The 18,579-nt window shown below is 44.1% G+C and overlaps 1 protein-coding gene across 5 annotated transcripts in view; it reads left to right on the forward strand.

Moving 5' to 3' along the window:
• The window catches only part of LOC116068878 (zinc finger protein Pegasus-like), a 118,402-nt gene that overhangs the window by 478 nt on the left and 99,345 nt on the right, over window positions 1–18,579 (forward strand). For 3 of the 5 annotated variants that reach the window (XR_004109738.1, XR_004109739.1, XR_004109740.1), the window contains exons 2-3: window positions 2,086–2,243; window positions 5,015–5,103. The gene's annotated coding sequence lies outside the window, so the exon portion shown is untranslated. Of the gene's footprint in view, window positions 1–2,085; window positions 2,244–5,014; window positions 5,104–9,734; window positions 9,864–11,568; window positions 11,751–18,579 lie in introns of those variants that run through there. The other 2 variants (XR_004109741.1, XR_004109742.1) reach the window with 2 other exon arrangements.

An 18,579-nucleotide genomic window follows, 5' to 3' on the forward strand; every position in this document is an offset into this window, starting at 1 on the left:
AGTTATCTTAGGAATGTATATGTTAGAGCCAGTTAAATGCTCTTAATAAAGTTTTACTTAAAAGGTTACATCATTGTAGATTTTTCAAGAAATTCAAGGCCAGCCTGGGCTACATAATGTTGTTTCCTTAGCTAGCTCTCTTTGAAGACATTGAAAAGAAAAATGGGTAATGACCTATCTCATTGAGTCTTTTAGCTTTTGAGCTGCTATAACAAAATACTAATAACTCATTATTTTATACCCAAGAGTAAGTTGTTTCCTACAGTTCTGGGGGCTGAGAACTCTATTAAGTAGTGGGTCTGTTTGTGCTAAGGGTTCTGTCTGAGCTTCCAGCAGGAGACCTTAGGAGGGGAGAAAGAATGCATAAGAGAAGGGTTCCCTTTTAAACATCTTAAGAACACTAGGCCAAAAACACCCAACCAAACAAAAACCACACACACAAAAACCCACTAGTCCCATTTTTTTAAACCAAAGCCCCAGAGCTTACTCTCTTCCCCAAAGAGCCCCACCTTTTAATGCTGAAACACTGCATATTAGGTCCAACTCATGAATTTTAGAGGAGCTTCTGAAGGTTCCAATGCAGCATGGATTCCACTCTGGCTCTGTGTGTGAGTGTGTGTGTGTGTGTGTGTGTGTGTGTGTGTGTGTGTGTGTAGTTTTTTGAGACAGAGTTTCTCTCTGCAGCCCTGGACATCTCTATGGCTGGAATTAGTTCTGTAAACCAGTCTGGCCGAGAATTCAGAATTCAGAGATCTGCTTGCCTCTGCCTCCCAAATGCTGGGATTAAAGGCGTGCACCATCACTACCCTAGCCTCTTTTTTTTCTTGTGTGTGTGTGTGGTGAGGGGGATGCAACCCAAGGTCTTGACCAAGTGCCCCGCCTCTGTACCACCTTCTTATAAGAATTGGATGTAGTTTTCCTCCATGCTCCAGTGCGCCCTCGTCTTCGTGACGTCTGCAGACATTCTGTCCTGTGTTTCAAGCTAGACAGAGGATTGAGGGTGACACCCCCATCAGACTTTCAGTACCTTAGCAGGCTGTCAGTCACTTTAGCAATATTCTGTCTTGCTGAGGACTGCCCCTTGAGAGAGGCACAGCCTCCTCATTCGCCTTTCAGCAGTGAACCCATGTCAGGCCAGGCACCTGGAACACGGGGAGCATAAATCAGTAAATGAATACAACAGTCTTGTCTGGCCTCCATAGCAACATAAAACAGCTTTCTAGAGAATTTAAAATGACAGAATTTTGCACACCTTCAACCCAGAGTGAGCCACTCTCATCACAGCTCTGGAGAACTCTAATTTCCAAAAACTACCTTTTGGTTCAATCTAAAACTGTTCTTTTGTGAACAATGCAAGCAGCCTTTCCCCTAAAGATAAATGACCAGAGATCCAATTCTTCATCTGAAACTAAGGCTGGGAGGTCCAATACCATCCAAAGTTAACTCTAAGTGTATTCAAAACAAAAGAAAGCTCTCCTGTAGCAGCGGGAAGAAACTAACGGAGAATCTTTCACTAAGGAAAAGGGTCTTCTGTGTGCAAAAAGCACAGACAGGTATGATATGCAAGGATCTGGGACCATCCCATTCAAATGGCAGAGAAAAGAGGCCAGCAAAAGCTGTTGATAGTACCAGTTGAAAGGCACATGACTTCTTCCCAGAGTCACACAGGATTACAGGACAGTGACAAGGTGACATGGGCTGATCTCTGAGAACTGGGACAAGTAACCAGTCCAAAGTCAAGACCAAATCTAGAGCAAAAGAAAACATAAACTTAACAAGAGAGGGCTTTTGTTTTGCTTGTTTAATGGATTATTTTCAGTAGCTTCCTGGGAGTAGAGTGGGTGTACAGGGAAAGACACAGAGAAGCCCTGGCCAGGTCGTCTGCACCAATTAGATTAGGGAGTTATTAGGGTTAGGGAAAAGGTGGTCCTTCCCGAAGCCCTGGGTGCTGAGAAGGAGAGCTGGGATAGCAAATACAAGAAAGTTTGAGTAAGAGACTGGCCAGGGCTACAGATACTAGGAAGAGAGGCGAACTTAACTAAAAGGTAGGTCGGAGAGCAAACACCTTCTCACTTCTCCCTGCAGACAAAAGAAGTCAGCTCATGGATGAGACAAGGAACAGACCATATAGGACCTGTGTGTGTTGCCTTGTCGCAGAAAGCAAGAGTGCTTCAGAGAACCTTATCTGAAGCACATAAGGAAGGGGCTGTCTTTGTAAGAAAGCCGCATCCTGAACACAAAAGGTAAGACATTTCTTGACCCTCCCCTGTGGTTCGGGGGCACTCAGCTTGGGTATAAGTTCACTCTGCCATCAGGGAGGCACTCGAAGGACAGCTCAATAGCGTTCATTTCTCCCCCTTTCCAGCCCTCTCTGTAGAGAGACTTCCCTTCCCCCCCCACCAGACCTGCTTTCACAATTCCTTGCAAAGTCACTTACTTAGTAACTTTCTCCTGTGTTGGTTTACTAAGGGAGTCCTGATTTCTCCCGGGCCTTTGGACAGTCATCTTACTGGATGCAAAATTCTAGATTAGGGAGTTTTTTTCATTTCAAAACTTTGAACGTTTCCTTCCACCTTTCTTGGTGTCTGGCTGTTGACTGATCAGCAGTCCCGTGCTGCCTTTTCTTCTTGCTCAGTGGGCAAAGTGTCCCCACTCTCAGGTCCTCCAACAGTGTCGCTTTTTGCTATTCTGCAGTTTAGAATATGCCCACTAATTCATGTTAAACGAATGCTTCCCGTGTGCCAGGCAGTAGGTCTGACAAGGATTTCCCAGTGAAGGACAGACATAGGGGCTGTCCCTATTTCAAGTTCTCAGCCAGAGAAGGGGATATTACTGAAGTGATTGACAGCCAGCTGTGGTTCTAGGAACTTTGATTTGAATACCACCCTCATATTTTTTTTTTAATTCGTACTCTTCTTTTTAAGACAAAGTCTCACTCTGTAGCCCAGTCAGACCTTGAACTCCCAGAGATCCGTCTCTCTCCTTAGAATCAGGATTTAAGGTGTGTGTTCTCACACCATTCTGACTAGCTTGAACTGGCCTTCTTTCTTGTTCCTTTTGCATCTTTTTTTTTTTTTTTAATTCTAAAGTTTCCTATGAGGTTTTTCTTAGCAGCTTCTCTTCTCTGCTTTTGAGGCCCTGTCTGTCTGTCTGTCTGTCTGCCTGCCTGTCTGCTCACCTTCTTCTTTTTTTCAGTCATGCATATATGAATCATAGGTACTTGAGATTCCCAAACTGGAAACTCTGCTCTAGTAAGCCTGATTCTGGGCCTTGCTTTGTCTCTTTAGATGTTTTCTTCTTGTCCTATCACATGCCACGTAATTCCTTGTTGGAAGACAGAGTGATACAAGCTGACAAGCTTAGTCTTTGACATAATGTGTCATGCTTAGCTGTCAGGCTGTGTTTAAAGCTGGCTGGCTGTACCTAGTGCTCAGCAGTTGCAATGTCCCTTAGAAGGGATGGAGGCACAACACCACCCTGCCCACAGCAGGCTGAGGAGTCCTTTTGATCCTTTAGAAAACTCAACTAGGGCCAAATCAGGACTCATAGCTTTTGTGCAGCAAAGAGTTTAAGAACAAGCCAGTGGAGAGTAAAGATGAGTTTTTACTATTTAAAAATAGAAAGAACAGTGCTTAGGAATAAAGCAAATTTCAGAGCGTAGATGCGGGCTTCTCAAAGAAGAGTTGCTTAAAGACATATTAAGTTTACTGATTAAACACTAAAGTTCACTTAAAAACTCCTCCTTCCAGAGCTCCTGGCCCTGGCGTGCCTTTACCTTTAGTTCCATTATTTCGCAGAAGCTCACTGGGCAGATGTGTAAGTGTGTGCTATAGTCAGGTCTCCTTGTAGGCATGAGCCTGCACCCCGGACTGTGTCCTTCACAAGTGTTTCTCAGGCTGAGACAACCATGAGAGAACTTTCCTTCTGTCTTTACAGTGAGAAATGGTATGAGTCCCGGGAGGAACAAACAAGCACATGTGTTCCCCACCAACAGGGCCCCCAGGAGTTTCTAACTAAACTTAGTCTGTACCTAACCTCTAGCAGCTTAACCTGGAGGTCTCCCAACCTATCACTGGCTTCTGCCTCAAGTAAAGTAATCTGCATTCTCTGCCTAATTCCTCCAACATCCATGGCTTCAGCTATCCCAAGGCCCACCATAGTCTAAGCACATTCTACAGAAAATTCAGAAGCAAATGGTTCTCAAGTTTTGACCAGCACAGTGCTTTGAGTAGCAGGATGAAGTCTTCGGCTTTACTCTACCTGGGATGCAAATCATTTTCTTGTTCAAGGTATCCACACAGTCTAAGCTGCCTATCCATTTACTACTTAGTAGCCATCTTGGTAAAACCCTCTAGAGTTTGTGCTATGTATAGGAAAGCACATTGTGTATAGGAGTGTTGTAATGTGGTTTGATGAGTCAATTGGAGCCTTTGGCGTGAGTCCTTGTAAATATGAAGTGGCTGTTATATTGAAGGGTCTCTTCCATTTTCAAGGTGTTGGTTCACCCAGTCACCACAGTTCTGTGATAGAGCTAAGAAAAATCATTGATTTTCCATTTCTTCAGCTTGTTCTTATTGTATTAAGGAGAGACATTCTAAGGTCTGCGTAAGTTTTGTTGTTTGTTTTACATTTAACAAACAAGGACATACCCTTTCCTCCCTAAAAGGTTGCTTTTGGTCATGGTGTCTCTTCATAGCAGTAGTCACCATAGTAGTCATCACAGTAGTAGTCACAGTAGGACAGTAAGCTACTCATTATTATAGCAAGTACTTGAGATAATCAATTTACAGAGAAAATGCTTATGTTAGAGGTTGCAGTCATGATTCATTAGCCTGTTTGCTCCAGTAATGGGATTGATACACATATCAATGCAGGACACATGATGGAAAAACAACAACATAGGACCATGACATGAGGATGAAGAAGAGTGGAATCTCCACCACCCAAGGATACAACCCCTTGGTCTTAAGGCTTCTCCTAATCCCCGTCTCCTAACACTTCCACCATATTTCAGGTGCATCAATCTGGGGAGCAAGCCATCAACAGAAGGGCCCGTAAAGGACATTCTACAACTACACCATGAGGCAGAGGTGTAGCGCTAAGGTAGGACATACTGAAAGTGGGTCAGCCATGTTGATCTTTAGGTCAGAGAAACACTTTACTTACTTTTATTTAAAAAGAGACACTTCAAATTATTCACATTTTTATACATAATGTCTCTTGTCATATTTGTATTTTTAACAACAACAACAAAAAATTGTTCCCCAATGAGAAAATGTACTTGAGGCAGAAAGAAAGGATGAGTGTGATTAATTACCTAGATTTTCACTGGGCAATTGTATCACTACACAAGTACTTATTGTCCTCTGAAATTGTGTGGCATTTAACAAGTTCTCCTGAGATTGCCAAGTGATCACTCCTCAAAAAGTCTGTGCCACCACCATTTAAAACTCAGAACCAGGTTTTATTTCATTTCTCCTTTCAAAGCAAACAGAGTATTTTGGCGCTCATCGGCCTTGAGTGAGGATAAAATAGACTGGGAACGGATTTTTTTTTTCTTCCTAGCTCCCCATCCAAAAGTCTGTAATAGGAAGAAAGAAATACAAACCACTTCCTGTTCCAACTTCTCAATTGAAAGTCACCATGAAGCTGACTGGCAGAGAGCAGTCATTTCCTTACACATGAAGTGGACCAGGTATTCAGGCAGGTCACAGTTCGAGGGGCTGGCCTCTGCCCTACAGTGTCTGGGGCTGAGCTGAGAAGTCCAGATGGCAGATGGCAGAAGTCAGAAGAGGCAGTGTGCCTGCATGGCCAGCTGCTGATGCTTGCTAAAGGATAGTCATATGTCTGGCAGTCCACATTGTCTAAACTCTCAGCTGTGTCTACTACCAGCTGTACCTACCCTACCTTTAACTTTTTATTGATTAGTTTATTTTTATTTTATGGGTATGAGTGTCTCCTTGCATGCATATATGTACATCACATACTCTCAGAGGCCAAACGTGTTGGCCTGGGACCATAGTTAGGGTTGTCAGCCATTCTGGGAATTAAACCCAGGTCTCTAGAAGAGTAGCCAGTGCTCTTAACAGCTCATCTGCCTATCTATCTATCATCTATCTATCTATCTATCTATCTATCTATCTATCTATCTATCTATCTATCTCTATCTATCTATCTCTATCTATCTATCTATCTATCTATCTATCTATCTATCTATCTCTATCTATCTATCTCTATCTCCATCTATCTATCTATCTATCTATCTATCTATCTATCTATCTCTATCTCTATCTCTATCTATCTCTATCTATCTATCTATCTATCTATCATCTAAGTTTTGAGGCATGATGTCACTGTGGAGTCCTGGATGGCCCCCAGACTGGACTCAAACTTGCTCTGTAGGCTGCCCTCAAAAGTGAGATTGTCCTGCATTTGCCTCCCAAGCACATGACAGGCAGACACTTTAGTTGAGATGACTGGCAATCACTGCCATGTCCATTCTGTGATTCTGAGTGAGATATTATACCTCTGTAGCCTTAAATTTCCTCAACTGCAAGATGAAGGGTTGTTGTGCTGGGTGGGATCCTCAAGTCTTTCCCAGAACTATGATTTGGTTTCTTCCTGCAAGTATGCCAATCAAAACATTAGGGATTCTAGACTGGATTTACCATGAGGATTTATTTGAGAAGACGTTTTTGTGGCACACACAGCTGTCTAGGACAGAGTGAAGCAGAAACGCATGCAGTCTCTATCCTTTGGTTCTGTTCCGTCTCATTAGTATTAAAACTGTCATTTATCAGAGCACTGCTGCCGTTCTTAGTCTCCTTTGCTGTCCACACTCAACAGCGTTCACCTTGCATGGTGGTGCACGGTGGTATTCTGACAACATCTTGCTATTGTGACCCTCGGTGGTCATGAACAACCCTTAGTTAGGGTTTCTATTGCTATGAGAAAACACCATAATCAAAAAGGAAGTTGGGAAAAAGTGATTTATTTAGCTCACACTTCCATTTTGCTATTTGTTATGAAAAGATATCAGGACAAGAACTCAAACAAGGTCAGAACCTAGAGACAGGAGGTGATGTAGAGGCCACAGAGGGGCACAGCTTACTGGCTTGCTTCACATGGCTTGCTCAGCTTGCTTTCTTATAAAACCCAGGACCACCAGCCCAGGGACAGCACCACCCACAATGGGCTGGGCCCTCCTCCATTGATCGATAATTGAGAAAATGCCTTACACCTGGATCTCATGAGGATCCTTCCTCTCTGTTGATTCTAGCTTGTGTCAAGTTAACATAAAACAAGCCAATACAGAGACATTGGCATGAGCTCATTCAGCCCTCTGTGAAAAAGGCCTCCTTCTGCGCCCACTAGAATACTTCAGAGTTAACTATGATGGTTCATATATGTAAGCCTAGCATTTGATAGACTGGATTAAGGGGATGAAGCATTTAAGTCCAGCCTGAGCTATAATAAAATCCTTCTCCTATTACTGAGGCTATGGAGTGCTCACAAAAAGTGACCTAGCATGACCACACTCCAGAAGACCCAACAAGCAGCTGAAAGAGTCAGAGGCAGATAGTTGCACCCAACCAATGGACAGAAATAGCTGGTCCCTGTTGCTGAATTAGGGAAAGACTGAAAGAAGCTGAGGAGGAGGGCAGCCCTGTAGGAGGACCAGCAGTCTCAATTAATCTGGACCTCTGAGATGTCTCAAACACTGGACCACCAAACAGACAGTATACACGAGCTGATATGAGGCTCTCAACACATATACAGCAGAGGACTGCCAGGTCTGTGTTCATTCAGAGATGATGCACCTAACCCTCAAGAGAGAGACTGGAGGCTCCAGGGAGTTTAGAGGTCAGGTGGGGTGGGGGGTGGGACATCCACATGGAGACAGACTGGTAGGGAGGAGGTATGGGATGTGGAGCAGTAGGAGGGTGGATGGGGGCGGGGGTACATAATATATGGAGTGTAAAAAAATTAATTACATTAATTAAAAAATAATAAAATCTTGTCTCAAAACAAACAAACACGCACACAACAAAGGAGAAGAGCTCAGGAGCTAAGGGTTGAAGGTATGGGAAGCACAGTTGCTGTGGTTAGCAGGCCCGAGTGTCCATCACTATGATGCATACTTTTAGTCCCAGCAGTTGGGAGGCTATGACGGTTTGAATAGGCTTGGCCCAAGGAATAGCACTACTAGGAGTTATGGCCTTGTCGGAGTAGGAAGTGTGTCACTGTGGGGGTAAGCTTTGAGAGCATCCTGCTCCTAGCCAAGTGGGAGCCGTCATCTCCTGTTTGCCTTCAGAACAAGATTGAGAACTCTCAGCTCCTCCTGTGCCATGTTTGCCTAGAACCTGCCATGCTCCTACCTTGATGATAATGGGCTGAACCTCTGAATCTGTAAGCCATACCCAATTCAATGTTGTCACTTATAAGAGTTGCCTTGGTCATGGTGTCTCTCTTTACAGCAATGGAAACCCTAACTAAGGCAGAGGCCAACCTGGTCTATATAAAAAGATCCTGTCTCAATTGGTGTGGTGATCAAAACTGAATGTGGTTGGGAGTGAGGGGTGGGCATGTCTTATCTAGACTTTTGTGTAAAGCATACTTCCAGAAGAGTCTAACCATGCTCCTTTGGACCCTTGAACAAAATGGCTCTGTCTCCAGTTGCTATGGTATCTTCAGTGTGGCTCATGACACCACCAGTCTGCTGCCTAATAGATAAAAAGTTCAGCATTCTCCCTGAGTCCTCATAACAAATATCTAACAGGTAGCACTGACCTATTTGTCGCCTTTACTTTACGGGGTAAGGACAAGAAGCTGGTGACTTTGGGCTTCTTGTCTAGGAGGGTCCACTGCTAAGTCACAGAATGGCTGCTTGAGCCCAAGACACTGACCCCTGAGCCCACACCCACCCACTGGCCATAAACACATCAGTTTTTCACATTTTCTTTCTAGCCATTCAGTGTCGAAGCCTTGGTATCATCTCTCTTTGTAACACTGCCCCTTGCTTCAGTGACCACTGCTGCCCTGGGCCAGCCACGCTGTGTACAGAGTCCACTGCAAAATGGCAATGTGGGGTTCTTGTTGCAAAAACAGAAGTCCTGTTGGAGGCACTAGCATTTAAAGCTTTTAGTTTCTTCAGTGGATGCTCCCTTAGCTGGAAGTGGGAGTTGGTTAGCTACAGAGTACTGTTAGGGTCTGTGATTCACTGAAGAAAGGTTCCCCAGACTCAAATAGAATGTGAACACAAAGCGTGTTTTATTCCAGCATGCTGGGATCTCCCCATTACCAAGACAGAGAGACAACCAAATGAGCTGGCAGACTAGATTTAAAGCAGTTAGAGAATTCCAGGGTAGGTGATCTTTATCTTACTCCACCTCTAAGGGCATTCCATTACCACAGCATGAGGGCTGGAAATTGTTACTGAGGAAGTCCAGGGTAGGTGGCCTTTATCTTACTCCATCTCTAGGGACATTCCACTACCGGGCGTGGAGACTGGAACCTGTTACTGGGGAGGTCTGGAAACTTGCTGACCCCATTGTCCTTGCTTCAGGCTAGCTGGCTGGGCATTTTCTAGTTTCTGACTAGCTGCCTGAAGCCTGGATAGTTTTAACTAACTTGCCTAGACTTAACCCAGTTCTTAGGCCTAGTCTCCCAGACTGCCAATTTGAAACCTGTCATGGAGTTAGCCTGTCTCAATACTACTACATTTTCTTTGGCAGGCAGATACTCCCAGCAAGGATAGACACTCTGAGGCACTAGGGGCTCCTTGCTGCGGACTCTGAACTTGGCTGAGGGGAGGAGGCATAGTCGGGCAGGTGGTCTAGGTGTAGCTTCTCCCTGGGATCCAGGTAGGTATCTAGAAGGGGGCTTGCTATTACCGTGGATACGTGCTTTGCTAAGATGAGGGGGTCAGGGGAGTAAATGAAGGTACAGCTCTGTTGGGAGCTGAGGTCTAAGTCATCATACTCCCCTAACAAGACACATTCACAGATTAAGAACAATGTCAGAGTGTGGGGACACATGCCTTTAAATGCAGGGGGCAGTGGTGGGACCTGAGTTCATGGTCGGTATGTTCTACAAAGAAATTCCATAAAAGCCAGGGCTACACAGAGAAACCCTGTCTTGAGCCCCACTTCACTGACACCCCTCCCCCCCCCACACACACACATCTGCTCAAAAAGAACATTGTCAGGAGGGGAGTACATGTGGCATGTGTTTGTTTGTTTGCTTCAGACAGTCTCACTATGCAGCCTTGACTGGCCTGGAATTCACTATGGTGAATTCACAAGGATCCACCTGACACTGCCTCCTGAGTGCTTTAACTGAAGGAGTGTGCCCCTAAGCCTGGATGAGCACATGCGCTTTAGGTCAAGTGCAAGCCTTATAGGAGGGGTTCCATGGGCCTGCCCCTGCTCCTACTTGCCCCTCCCTCACCTCGCCACGCTCCCGTGTCTGATGCCATTGTGGAACCACTGATTCAGCCATTGTGTGAACACAAGTGCTGCCAGAACCCTAAGGTCTGGTTACAAGTGCGAGTACATATACACATGTCATATGAAGCGTTTTGAGCTATGTCTTTGGTACTTTCAGCCAAACTCTGTACTCACAGGTGGTCCTCACCCTCCTTGCTCTTTCTTCAAACTGATTTTTCTCATTGATGTCTCTTCATGATCTTGCTTTTCATCCTAGCTCGGGACATTATTCGTTATTCATGAAACCCTCAGTAATGGGCAGCCTTGTTTTTTAATCCACGGTTTTCCACTGAGGCCCAGTGGTCTCCACATTCAGAATCTGCATCCCTGTCCATATTCCACTATCCTTCCAGAATGACTTTCTTAAGAAAAGCCCTGTCCTCCTACAAGCATGCTAAACACCAGGTTTGTTGCCCAGGAGAGGCAGCACCCAAGCAAGCTCTTTTACTTCTAGTCTCTCTTGCAGTATGAGGGCTCAGCTACCCACAGAGATAGTGGTTTGGTAAAATGCCTTTATTGCCTGTCCTGTCTCCTATTACAACGTTCTATTTCCCTACCAGACTTCTAAACAGCTCACTGTTGAACCTGAGTCTTCTGGCCTTGTTTTGTGTATTTATATACTTCGAGACTAAGTTCAAATGTGCTCCTACACAGCGGAGATGTAGGTAGCACAATCTCAACATAGAAACACCTTATAGTGAGTTGAGAGAATGGCAAGTTACATGCCAGTCTAGGCTACCTAAGGAGCTGCTGTCTCAAGCAATCAAACACAAAACACCAGGGAGATCTGCGTTTGTAAGCTCCAGTTAATGGCACCCAAGTGTGGATGAAGATCCTTTTCTGGTCCAAGCCAACTTCAACAAGCTTCCTTTCTTTCATACTGAGGACTTGATTTGGTGGCCTTTGTGTTTCTTTCTGCATTGCCCAGTGCTGGCAAGTCAACTTAGTAGGGGTAACACCACCCTTCATTATCTAATCACCTTTTCTGGAGTGGGTGTGGCCTTGTTGGAGTGGGTGTGGCCTTGTTGGAGTGGGTGTGGCCTTATTGGAGGAAATTTGTCAATGATGGCTGGCTTTGAAGTTTCAGATGCTCAAACTAGGAGCTCTCTCTTCCTGCTGCCTATGGATCCAGATGGAGAACTCTCAGCTACCTCTCCAGCACCATTTCTGCCTGCCTGCTTCCCTGCCTCCAATCTACCTGCTATGAAAATAATGGAATAAACCATTCTCAACTGTAAGCCAGCCCAATTAAATGTTTTTCTTCATTTGCTGTAGTCATGGTGTTTCTTCATAGCAATAGATACCTTAACTAAGACAGGATCTGAGGAGATCCGGCCCTCCTGTGGACCATAGCCCAGGTGGTATCAGCCTGTGTTCAGCAAGAATCCTGTTATCTAGCTGCAATTCCCTGCATCTCAAGCCTCCTCTTGATCATTTTCTTAGCTATATGTCTCTTAACTTTCCCCCGAAACATGTATCTGCCAAATGTGGTAGTTTATGTCTTTAGTCCAGGAACTTGGAAGATGAAAGCAGACAGATCTCTATGAGTTTGAGGCAGATGAGATCTCATACAGTGAGATCTAGGCTAGCCAGGGCTACATAGTGAGACCCTGCCTCCAAAACGAATTATCGGTACTCTAGGTGTTTTTGCCCACTGGGGACTGGGAAGTCCAAGGTCAAGATGCAGTGAGTGTTGAGAACATGCTCCATGTATTGAAAGTGTTGATTTCAGGCTGTGTCCTCATGTGGCAAAAGGGCGTCCCTTATATACCTTGCTCACACTGCCCTCCATGTTTAGAAAGTTTTGCCACAGCATCTTCTACATTCCCCCATTCCATCTTCTTTACTCAAGGTCCCCCATTTTACTCAAGGTCCCTTGCTGCCTTTGAAGTTGAGTCCTACCTCTCTCCCTGTTGTAAACCCCAAAGCTCAGAGTCCCTATACCTATCACAATACTTTCAAGGATGCCTGCCTTACTCTCCTTGAACAAGTGAATGGTATTTTTTTTCCTTTCAATAGATGTATAATTAGAACCCAACACGGAACAGACCGGTTGTGCTGACCATTCACTGCAGTTCTTGAGCACATGAGCCAGGGCTGAGACTAGTCTGTATTACATGTGACCAAATAGACAAATAAAGTGAAAGAAGAGAACCACAAGAACAACAAAGACAGAGCCTACTTTTGGCTGAAAGCCACCACTATTCACCACAAGGGAGACTTTTCAACACATGATTTAAAACCTAAGTAAGAGCAACCTGCTCCATTGGGCTTGGAGGGGGGTAAGGGGAAGGCTTGTGGGATCTGGATCCCACCAAAACTCTTTCTTTCTGGACTCTGGTGATTGTGAGAAAGGATCTCACCAGCCAGGACAAACAATGTCTGTTATTCCTCTGGCTTTTGCTGACCTGGGACTTAGTTATAAGGAAGTTACCCGGTTCACTGCACTCACAGAAGGTGACAAGCCACTTGGGAACCTGTGAGTACAGACACACCCACTCATCAGGAAGGAAAATATCTACCATTTATTCTCTACAAACAGCTGGACTTTCCAGTGGAGTGCATAGTGTCACAATAACACACACACACACACACACACACACACACACACACACACACACACAAGCATGCAGTTGCTAAGTGATGGGGTTCCTGACATCAAGCTGCAGTGATGGGAAAGCTCTGCTGTGTGACTTCATGCTTCTTGGCAATTCTGGGCATTTATAGACTTCTCAGGTAAACTACAGAACACTCAGTTAATTTCAACTCCAGATTAACAATGATTTATTTCTAGAGTAAGCATGCCATAAATACTGTATTGAACACACACAGTTCATGAGATGTATTTATGCCAAAACATTGTGTTATTTACCTGAAATTCAAATAGGCTGGGAATCCTGCATTTCTCTTTAATGAATCTCCCAATGTTTGGAACACTGTTGGACACTTTGACCAGCCCAAGACCATACCCACCTTCCCTGACACTAATCTGAGCAGCAGCAAGCTGTCCAACTTGATTTTTTTTTCTCTAGCAGATGAATGAGGCACTGTATGTCTCAATCTAGTTGTATATTTTCTTGCTGAGGGTGAAGTTGAACATTTTTTTTTAAATCTGTTTGAGGGCTTATGGTAGTTTAAATAAGATAGTCTTGTGCATGAGAACACTTAGTCCATAGTTAGTGGTCTTGTTTGGGAAGTCTTAGACAGTATGGCTGTGTTGGAGTAATTGTATCAATGGAGATGGGCCTTGAGACTTTTACCTTTTCCAGTTCAGTCTCTGCTTTGTGTCTGTGGTTCACGGTGTGAGCCCTCAGCTTCCTGCTCTGCTTACTTATCTTTGTTCCACCATCATAGACACCAATCCTCTGTAACTGTATCCCAGATAAATCCTTCTTTCTAATGTGTGATGTGGTGTTTCTTTTCTTTCTTTTTTTTTTTTTCTTCTGGAGACAGGGTTTCTCTGTATAGCTCTGGCTGTCCTGGAACTTACTCTGTAGACCAGGCTGGCCTCGAAATCCACCTGCCTCTGCCTGCCAAGTGCTGGGATTAAAGGCATGTGCCACTACTGTCTGGTGATGTGGCGTTTTTAATTATAGGAACAGGAAGTAACGAACACGGAAGTGGGTAGCAGGGGTTAAACTATTACTGTCACAGATCTGACTGTGTGGCTTTTGGTTGAGGAATGTGGAAGATTTTTGGTAGCTAGAGTAGAAAAACAGGGCTAAATGTGACATCTGGAAGCCTGGGAGATAATGTCCAGAACAGTTAATACTGAGGAGACTCAGCTCAAGCAGTTTCTGAGAGAAACAACGTTAGCACTCTGATAGAGACCCTTCCTATGATATTTTTGACAAAGATTGTGGCTGCTTTCTACTAATGTGCTAAGACCTTGCCTGAGGCTAAATTTAAACATAATATAGTACAGACTAGGACTAGGGAGATGGCTCAGCACTTAACAGCACTTGTTCCTGCAGAGATTCAAAACTGCATTCAGTTCCCAGCACCTACATGGTGGGTCGAGGCCATCTGTAATTCCAGTTCTAAGGGGCTCAGCCATCCTCCTCTGATCTCCACTGACACCAGGCACACACATGATGCACATATTACACATGCAGGCAAAATATCCATACACATAGAATAAAACAAACAAATCTTTTAAAATAAAATTTAAAAGTAACAGACTAAGTTCTTTGGCAGAAGAGGTTTTAAGGTAGCCTAACAGTGATTCTGTCACATGTTTATTAGTAATCACTCTTATCCAGGTTTACAATGAAAAAGAACAAATGGGGCATGTATAAACATACACATACACACACACACACACACACACACACACACACACACACACACACACATACACAGTTCCCAGAGAAAAGAACACTGGCCAGCTTAGTGTTCCAGGGAAACCTGCTCTGGATGAGAAACTGTTACTGTGAAACTATTATCACAAAAACAAATGAACAAAAATGAAGGACTGGTCTACTATACTGATCTATATAAGAAGAAGCCTTGAGGGAAAGATTCCACCCAGCTACCTTCTAACAGCTGAAAGTGAGCATGTGGCATTCACTGCTCCTGAAAGGCAGTTACAGTCAAAAGCTAACACTGGTGTGACTTCAAATGGGCCAGGGTTCAGCCCAAGCTAGTAGCTGAACTCAGCAGTGTCATCCACACGGTGCTGGCTTTAGAATCATAAAAGCTAAGGGGTCATGAAATCTTTCCCCATGGATTCAGAGAGCCCCTGAGAACAGAAAATATATGGCAGGGGAGTCCTGTGTGAAGACCAAGAGAGCAAGAGGCCCTGAAAGGCCAGGGCATAAAAGCTGTGAAAGTGAAACCCATGCTGCATTGGAGAACCATGGGATATTTGTCAAGGAGAGCAGCATACAGGGAGTGGAACTAGCAATGGAGAAAAGAATGTTGTAGTCAACAAAGTTGGAATGACAGAGACATCTAAGCCTTCTGATAACAGACATGGAGCTAAAGGATTTGGTATTTGCCTGCTGGGTTTCAGTCCTGCTTTGGCCCAGTATTTCCTCATTATGCCCCAAGTCTTCCTTTTTGGAATGATAATATGTACTCTGTGCCATTTTATGTTGGAAGTAACAATTATCAGATTAAAAGATTGCTTTGAGTTTGAGAGACTTTGGATTTAAAACCAGTGTTGTGACTGTAAAAGACTGGTGGCTGTAGTTTTACTTTTTTTGAAACCTACTTTAAATATGGGTTCTTAAATGCTTTACCCTTCCTTCTAGTCCTCCCCAACCCCCAACAGAGGCAGTGGAAAAGAAAGGTTAAGATACGGAGGTAGTGGACCTGTTCTTTGGAGCAAATCCCATCTGTGAAATCAGATGTTTGATTTACAGGTTAGCAGCGGCAGCTGGATTCTCTTGCAAACACTTCACAGATACACCAGCAGTTCAGTTCAGTAGTGTCAGGATAGCAAACATGAATCAGCAACAGTAGCAGGACCTAGCAGATACAGCCAGGCCTCGGGGGAATCAGCAGGAGTCAGCAGAAGCAACCAAGGCCACCAGGGACACCAGGAGAAATTCTCTGCCTATTAACAAAGAGAGGAGACCAAGAAGCATTGCAAAGCTAGATGTGCAAGCAAGCCCCAGCAGGCCACTACTCTCTTAAGGCCTGTTTATACTCCCTCCAGACACCACATGGGTCTTGGCTCATTTTGCTTCAGTGTGTGAGTTCCTCTTGGCAAACTCCACAAGAGTCTGTACCACCTGACTTGACTCTGCCAATCAGCCTGAGTTCGGGGAAGTGGCAAGAAGCTGCAGGAATCTCTCTAGAAGTTTTTTGCTGCATTTCTCTCTATGGAGTCATGCCCAATGGAGCTCAACAACACGTGCAAGGCAAACCAATACACGCATGTGGTTAGCGATTGTCCTTTTACACGCTTGTTTTAGCAAAACATCCTTTCACATGTATCTGCTTCAGGAAAGCACTCCTTCATCTTGCCCCAGCAAAACACCATCCGACCCAACTGACTTTCCAAAGAACCCTAAGTTCCACTTCAGGTGGCTTTGAAGTTGAACTGTGTATTCTGCACTCTGATATGGCCATAAGCCGCTAAGGGACAGGGAGTGGAAATGGTTGTTTGAATGAGATGTCTCATAGTTCCAGGCATTTGAACACTAGGCTCCCATTGGCGGACCTGTTTTAGGAAGGATTTGAACATTAGGTTCCCAATTGGTGGACCTGTTTTAGGAAGGATAAGGATGTGTGGTCTGCTGTGGGAGTATGTCACTGGAGATGGAAATGCCATCATTTCCAGTTCCCTCTCTCTGCCCTGTGCTTATGGCTTAAGAGGTTAGCCCTCAGACTCCTACTCCCATTGCTATGCCTATATATAACCATCATGGACTCTCACCCTTTGAAGCCACATGCCCCAATAAAATCCTTCCTTCTGTGAGTTACCTTCGTTGTGGTGCTTTATCACAGCTTTTTATCTTATTATATTTTATTTTGTCATATTTATGATATATGTGACAAAATAAAAGATAAAATGAAAACCATCACATTGAGGCCAAACAAGGTAACCCAACAGAAAAGAGCCCCAAGAGAAGGCACAAGGATCAAAGACTCACTTGTTCACATATTCAGGAGTCTCATAAAAATACTCAGCCATAAGCTAATACACACACACACACACACACACACACACACACACACACACAGGACCTGGTGCAGACCCCGCAGGCTCTATGCTTGCTGATTCAGTCTCTGTGAGTTCATATAAGCCTTGCTCAGTTGAGTCAACTGGCTTTATTCTCCTGGTATCCTTCATTCCTTCTTTCCACTCTCTTCTGCCTTCTCTTCCACAGCATATTCCTAATTTCATTTAACAATTAACAAATACAGTTGCTGCCTCTCCTTCAGGTCTAGGACGACCCCAGTGCACTGGAATAATAATTTCCTCTTGATTTTTGAATCCATTCCAGCTCCACATGGTTCACTCAGGGGTGCCCCAATCAGAGGTGAGGAGGACAAAACATCTGTCCCAACACTGGGACCAACAGAACCCAGGCACGCAGAAACTCTGTCAATCCAGTGGCATGGGTTCCTCCCAGTCTGTCTGGGCTGGTGCCCTGTGCAGACCTTGGCACAATCTTCGCAGCAAGTCCCACAATACCCAGAGGAAGCTCTACTCCCAGGTGCTCTAACTGGCCCAGGATCACAGAGACAGCTTGACTCTGAGGAGTTCGGACACAACCAGGGTTACAGAAAGAACACGCTCCAGTCAGATATAGCCAGGGCAGGTAGCACTAGAGATAACCAGATGGCAGGGGGCAAGCATAAGAAAATAAACAACACAAGCCAAGGTTACTTGGAATCAACAGAACCCAATACTCCCACCATAGCATGTCCTGGACACACCATCACACCAGAAAAGCAAGATTCAGATCTAAAATCACTTCTCATGATGATGATATAAGACTTTAAGAAAGACATAAATAGCACCCTCAAAGAAATACAAAACACAGATAAACAGCTAGAAGCCCTTAAAGAGGAAACACAAAAATCCCTTAAAGAACTACAGGAAAACACAATCAAACAGGTGAAGGAAATGAGCAAAACCATTCAAGATCTAAAAATGAAAATAGAAACAATAAAGAAATCATAAAGGGAGACAACACTGGAGTTAGAAAACCTAAAAAAAAAGAGAGAGAGAGAGAGATCAGGAGTCACAGATGCAAGCATCACCAACAGAATACAAGAGATAGAAGACCAAGATCTCAAGGGTAGAAGATACCATAGAAAAATGTTAACACAACAGTCAAAGAAAATGCAAAATGGAAAAAGAAGACCAAACTTAAGGATAATAGGTGTAGAAGAGAGTGAAGATTCCTAACTTAAAAGGCCAGTAAATATCTTCAACAAAATTATAGAAGAAAACATCCCTAACCTAAAGAAAGAGATGCCCATGAACATACAACAAACCTACAGAACTACAAATAGACTGGACCAGAAAAGAAATTCCCTCCGTCACATAATAATCAAAACACCAAATGCACTAAACAAAGAATGAATTTTAAAAGCAGTAAGGGAAAAAGGTCAAGTAACATATAAAGGCAGG

The sequence above is a fragment of the Mastomys coucha genome, unplaced genomic scaffold (genome assembly GCF_008632895.1).
Source record: "Mastomys coucha isolate ucsf_1 unplaced genomic scaffold, UCSF_Mcou_1 pScaffold22, whole genome shotgun sequence".
NCBI lineage: Eukaryota > Metazoa > Chordata > Mammalia > Rodentia > Muridae > Mastomys > Mastomys coucha.